The sequence below is a fragment of the Dermacentor variabilis genome, chromosome 2 (assembly GCF_050947875.1).
Source record: "Dermacentor variabilis isolate Ectoservices chromosome 2, ASM5094787v1, whole genome shotgun sequence".
NCBI lineage: Eukaryota > Metazoa > Arthropoda > Arachnida > Ixodida > Ixodidae > Dermacentor > Dermacentor variabilis.
The window spans coordinates 189,841,652-189,847,981 of NC_134569.1; positions in this window are offsets into that span (position 1 = coordinate 189,841,652).

Below are 6,330 nucleotides of genomic sequence, written 5' to 3' on the forward strand. Positions count from 1 at the left end.
GCCAAATCAACCAGCGTTTTTTTTTACCATCACAGGTATAGCTGCAAAAATTTCCACACGTTTGTTGGAGTTCAATACCAATCCTTCATGTTTATTTTTCCTTGCCAAAAATTTTGTGGAATTTTGACAATTTGTTTTTCCTGCCATGTTGAGCTAGACGGCATCAATCAACATTTTTTCTCAAAGACACACTGCATGATCCATTCCTTCAAATTGCTTTTATGGCAACCCACAGTTGCAATATGACTGCAAATATTGCCAATTTTATAAATATTTCAATACTTCGATTGGTTCTCGCACTAGCAAAAGCGTGTAAAATTGCAAAGTTTGAGTTTTTTTCTCGGAACGTAGCAAAACCTGGAAGTCACATATAAAATATGTGCTGGTAGCCCAGTTAACATAGTACAGCTGAAAAATATTTGACGTAGTAGTTCTGAGGAAACCCGCAAGGTGGAGAGAAGTAATGAATAAAGGGAAAGTCGGACATCCACCCGTTCGTAGCAATTGCTACAAAGGAAACCCATACGGGTTCCTCGAAAGGAAAGCCTCTTAGTTGAAGAAAAGTTAGTCCTGGTCCGGGACTCGAAACCGGGACCACCGCCTTTCCGGGGCAGCCGCACTACCATCTGAGCTAACGAGGCGGCTAGCAGATGGCAGGGCGAAGTCGAATTTGTCGACAACACGAAGCAAAGGCAAGAGTTTGACACGTCATCTGCTAGACGCCTGGTTAGCTCAGACGGTAGAGCGTCTGCCCCGGAAAGGCGGTGGTCCCGGGTTCGGGTCCCGGACCAGGACGAATTTTTCTTCAACTATGAGGCTTTCCTTTCGAGGAACCCGTATGGGTTTCCTTTGTAGCAATTGCTACGAACGGGTGGATGTCCGACTTTCCCTTTATTCATTACTTCTCTCCACCTTGCGGGTTTCCTCAGAACTACTACGTCAAATATTTTTCAGCTGTACTATGTAACTGGGCTACCAGTACATATTTTATATGTGACTTCCAGGTTTTTCTACGTTCCGAGAAAAAAAACTCTAACTTTGCAATTTTACACGCGTTTGCTAGTGCGAGAACCAATCGAAGTATTCAAATATTTATAAAATTGGCAATATTTGCAGTCACATTGCAACTTTGGGTTGCCATAAACGCAATTTGAAGGAGTGGATCATGCAGTGTGTCTTTGACAAAATATGTTGATTGATGCCGTCTAGCTCAACTTGGCAGGAAAAACAAATCGTGAAAATTCTACAAAATTTTTGGCAAGGAAAAATAAACATGAAGGATTGGTATTGAACTCCAACAAACAGTAAACAGTGGTGTGGCCTCAGGTAGGCGAACTTAGAAAAGCCGCACTTCAGGTCTGTGTTACTTTTCTTCCATTACTCGTGCGCTTCCTTAACGTTCATTAGCAGCAATCTTTTTTAGCTTGCCTCGGACGACGTCTTTCTTGCCTGGAAGACAGACGGTTGTATGTTCATCCTCATAGAACTTTATTACTCTTCTTATTGTTCTGTCGTCTGGCGGTCTACTTAACTTTGATGTAGGAGGGCCCAAAATTCCTCCCTGTTACCTCATTTTCATAGCAATGCGAACTTGACTTTCCGATGCACCAAAGTACCCAGCAACTCTTTTTCGGGACCGTGAACGAGGCGCCAATTCCAGAAGAGAAATTTTATTCCACTGTTTTCTTTCTCGTACGAATTGATCTCTCACCTCTTCAAGAATATTTTTATAGTGTTCCGCAAGGGCGCTGGTTGGTGCCATTTCGTAGGCTTCGCCTTGCACTTGAGCATCCTTACCATCATCATTGGGCAAGGTGCCAGCTGCGACAGCCGCTTCTTCCTCATGGCGCTTCCGTTTTCTGCTCGAGATCCTTCCAGTCGCATCTCATGGTGCAGCTCAGTTTGTTGAAGTGGATGCATTCCCTAGAAATGTAGACTCGCGTATTGTTTCACAATCTGCCAAGCTCTTATTCGCTGCGTCTAACTGTGACCGCATTTAGAAACACCTGACTTTACATTGTGGACAGTCTTTCACCAGGAACCAGCCCCAAGAGAGACTGCTGTAGCGAGGCCGAGAGATATGACCCACATACCCCGACGGTAGGACCAATGGTCGGAGGAAGGGTCTGAGCACATCTTTGACGCACATAGTGTCATGAACTTCTTAATATAGACGTAATAATGGTGTGCGCATACTGTTTCTAAACTGTCCTTGTCGCACGCAATACCAGAAGACTAAGTTCACGTTCATCTAGGCTGTCAGTTCTAATTAAGAAGGTGTTTTTCACTTTTGTCGTCTTTAACAGTCTTTGGGTGCCAGTGAGCAGGGCAACAGGTGTTCATCTGAAAATATAAAATAAATTAACCGCTTTCAGGGCGACATTTTATTTAGAATGCTTTGCGTGAAGGATGCGAGCGCTCTTTCTGCGTTTAATGTATACTTATGTGTCAATATTTCAATTTATGAATGTATCAAACATACCTTTCAAATGTGCAGGGATCTCTGGAGAGGTTAACCGGTCGTGAATTTCCATGTGCAATTGGAGGATGGTTCAGCTGGCACACACCAAGCACAAGCCGCATTGCACTGAAGAGTGCGTCTCTTTGCAATGAAATGCAGATGATCACACCGTCTCCCTTTCGTCTGCGTTGCAGACGATGCTAGCTTTGTCGTCTGGATCCCAGGCCAGCAAACCTATAGGCCGCTGAGCACCGCAATCAGTGCTCTACCAAGCATGACTCGCGTTGGAAAAAGGCCGGTGCTGACACAAAAATTCAAAAAAATCATTTCTTGCATTTAAAAAATAGTACCTTTTTATAAGTTCCCACATGCATAGCAGACAAGTAGGGCTATCTACCTTTGTGTAACTTCCCACATGCACAGTAGACCAGCAGGGCTATGTAATGATGTTGTGCATATATTTTTAGGCCGACCACAAAGCACCTTTTTTTTACCTTGAATATGGAGCTTTTTGCAAAAACAAATGGAACTTTACAATGTTTTTCCGTGCGAACTCCTAAATCTTCGATACTTCAGATATTTTTCAGCTGTACTATGTTAGCTGGGCTACCAGTATGTATTTCATATGTGACTTCCAGGTTTTTCTACGTTCCGAGAAAAAACTCAAACTTTGCAATTTTACACGCTTTTGCTAGTGCGAGAACCAATCGAAGTATTCAAATATTTATAAAACTGGCAATATTTGCAGTCACATTGCATCTTTTGGTTTCCATAAACGCAATTCTAAGGAGTGGATCATACAGTGTGTCTTTGAGAAAAAATGTTCATTGATTCCGTCTAGCTCAGCTTGGCAGGAATAACAAATTGTCCTCAAAATTCAAAAAAAAATTTGCAAGGAGAAATAAACATGGAGGATGAGTTTTGAACTCCAACAATGTGGACATTTTTTCAGGTATATCTGTGATGGTCGAAAAAAACGCTGGTTGATTTGGTGTGGAATAACCCCTGCATCAAAAACAAGTTGCAATATTATCGCTTAGGTCTTTGCAATTATACTGCCCGTACTTTGGTATCATTGTGTAGAGGAGAGAAGCCATTACTCAATCATTCATCTGTCACGTACAAGGCCGCCCTTTCCCTGTAACCCCTGATTTCCTGCACTTCTAGGAGATACTGGCTGTATAACGCTAATAGAATCTTCAAAGTCTGTCACTATCATTTTTACAAGCGATTTGCAGCTCCACAAAATGGTAGTGCGGTTGCATGACTGGAGTACTGTCAGAATATGTCAGAAAGTTTTTCAGCTGCAACTCATAAAATGGCAGCATAACTTCTTATTTGTAGCTTCACCAGAAGCCTCCTGTTGTTTCCGCTTGGCCAGAAAGTGTCGTTTTTTTTTTCGGCAACATATCGTGGCAGTAATTCTCCGCCTTCTTGCACATACTTTTGAGCTTGTTTCTCAGTGCCATGACCCATGAGTCCTGTGAAGAATTTGAAACATATCACTACTGTTAAAAGCACTTAGAAGTTCATTGGTACTGCCTGTATACACGTAGAAGTATGTACATAATTGCGATTTGTTTTATGCATCAAACTTAATTCATTATTAACAGAATTTTGTATACATCTATTTTGTATAAAGTTCGCGACATCAATGCCATAAACATGCAGTAGGTGTAACGATATGCATAAAGATAAGGGGGCATCTCTAGCTTCAGCGGAAGATAATTTTGACGTATATAATACTGTAGAACGCCCCTAGGGCATCAAAACAAAGATGGCAGCATGCATCATAAAGCTGGTAAAAGCACAAAAAGTGAACCACTTTTTGCATTTACAATGACCTACTGCCAAGAAAACTTATACCAATCTGGCTGTGTACAATCCCATTGCTACAGCTTATGGCACAGTTGTGAAATGGTGCAGCTGATTTCAATGCAATGAAACAGGTCACATCGACAAAGAATCGAGTGGCCAACCGTCGCTTCATGGAAAATCATGTTTATACGTAATTTGATGCTGTATTGGTTGCTGACGGGCAGATAGCTGTTGAAGAAATAGTGCAGCAGGTTAGTGTGATGGTGAGCTCAGATTAAACTCCCAGATAAGCCACATCACTTACCTCTTTTTCTGCATGACCATACTCCTTGAAAAACTTTATCGACACTCCTTGTAACAGCTTATCTGTAGCAAAACAGAAGTTTTGGATGAGATAAAGCACATACATCATTATTAGCACAAAGCAATACACCAGACAATATAAAGTTTATCCCATTTATCATCTCCAAATGACCCAAAGAATTAATAGCCATAATACAACATGGCAGCTCAGATTTGCGCATACATGGCGCAGTTCAATTTGCCATATGAGGTACAAATTATATTTCTTAGAAATATAAATACGGTGAATGGCAATGGACGTATGACACTTACCAGGCCATTTCTGCTGCCAACTCTGTCAAGCAACGTGTGGGTACGAACTGGCAAGCCTCTCAGAAGCTACACTGTAGAACTCTCTAGAATGGCATCTGTACATGAGGTGAAATTATCATAGAATTAATACATGAAGAATTTTGTATTTTTTATAAACAAAACTAGTGCAAAATATAATTTGCTAGTTTTTAGTGAAATTGCTAATTTTAAGTTCTCAAAGACCAAAATATTTTCAATCTTTGTACTTCCAGTTTACGCACGAGTTCTGTGTAGTTGCGTCAGCTGTACAAAGCGAGAGATCCCACCAGAGCAAACAGCAACGTGGCGTAGATACTACAGCCACCACAGGGTGCTCCAACGAGTCCCGTGCCAGCGCACTGCTCTGACAACCACGTGTCTGGATTGGCCTCTGTGAATAATATACAGCTCCAGACGCAAGTGCCCCTCTTGCGTCGAGAGTGCGCCGCGCACGACTGAACCAAAGTAGCGTCACAAAAAATACAAGAAAATTCCCAAATTTTGTGAGGGGCCTTGTTAGCCCCCTGTGTAGCTTTCAGCATGCTAGTCGGCACGAAAGGAGAGACTAAACTGTGCATCAGTGCAAAAATTATCGCTAACTAGTTGAAGCATACAAGAAATTTTGTGGCGTGATATTGACACGTATACTTATCTTTATCGTGCGACCACGTTTCGCCGCCTAACAAATGTTATCGCACAGCGCGGCACGCGCCAGCATCTATCCGAAGTTTCTGGAAAGTTATCGATGCTTCCATCCGATGTCTGTTTTCGCCGAACCTTATGATATCTGATTTCATCGCCTGACGCGAATGGTGTAGAACATTGTGGAAGGCACGCGGGTCCCAACGATTAGTCTGGAACATTCGATGATTGATGTATAAACGCCGACGCGCTTGACCCGTTGATCAGATTTTCGACGATCGCCGACTGTGTTCGCCGCTATCCTTGTGTTTTAAGCGTAGCCTGTCTTTGTGGGCACAGGTTCGCCCAATAAAGGCTAGTTTTGTCTTTCACAGTATTGCTACTGTGTTCTTTAACGTCACTACCACGTGACAATATTTCTAAGCTGACATACTTTACAGTGACGTCAGTCTACGATTAGTTAGAAAAGTGTTTTAGGGCCCTTTGAGCACCAATTTGGAATTTTTATTTCGCTTTGATATCTGCAATTGATGCTGCAATCCATAGTTAGAAGCCCTTAGAAAAACTTGGTGTCAATCGGTGTTGATACGATCCCAACCAGGTAAAGTGGGTACCATCGCAGGATTGTCATGTTGCTCTTGTCAAGTTGCTACGTCAGTGGCTCCCTCCTCTCCGTGGCCTGCTGGTTGCCGGTGTCAGGTCAGGATGTGGCAGGGGCCATAGGGTGACATTTCCTCGTAGAGGAGGGAAATTACCTCGTCAAGGGAAAGCAAGCC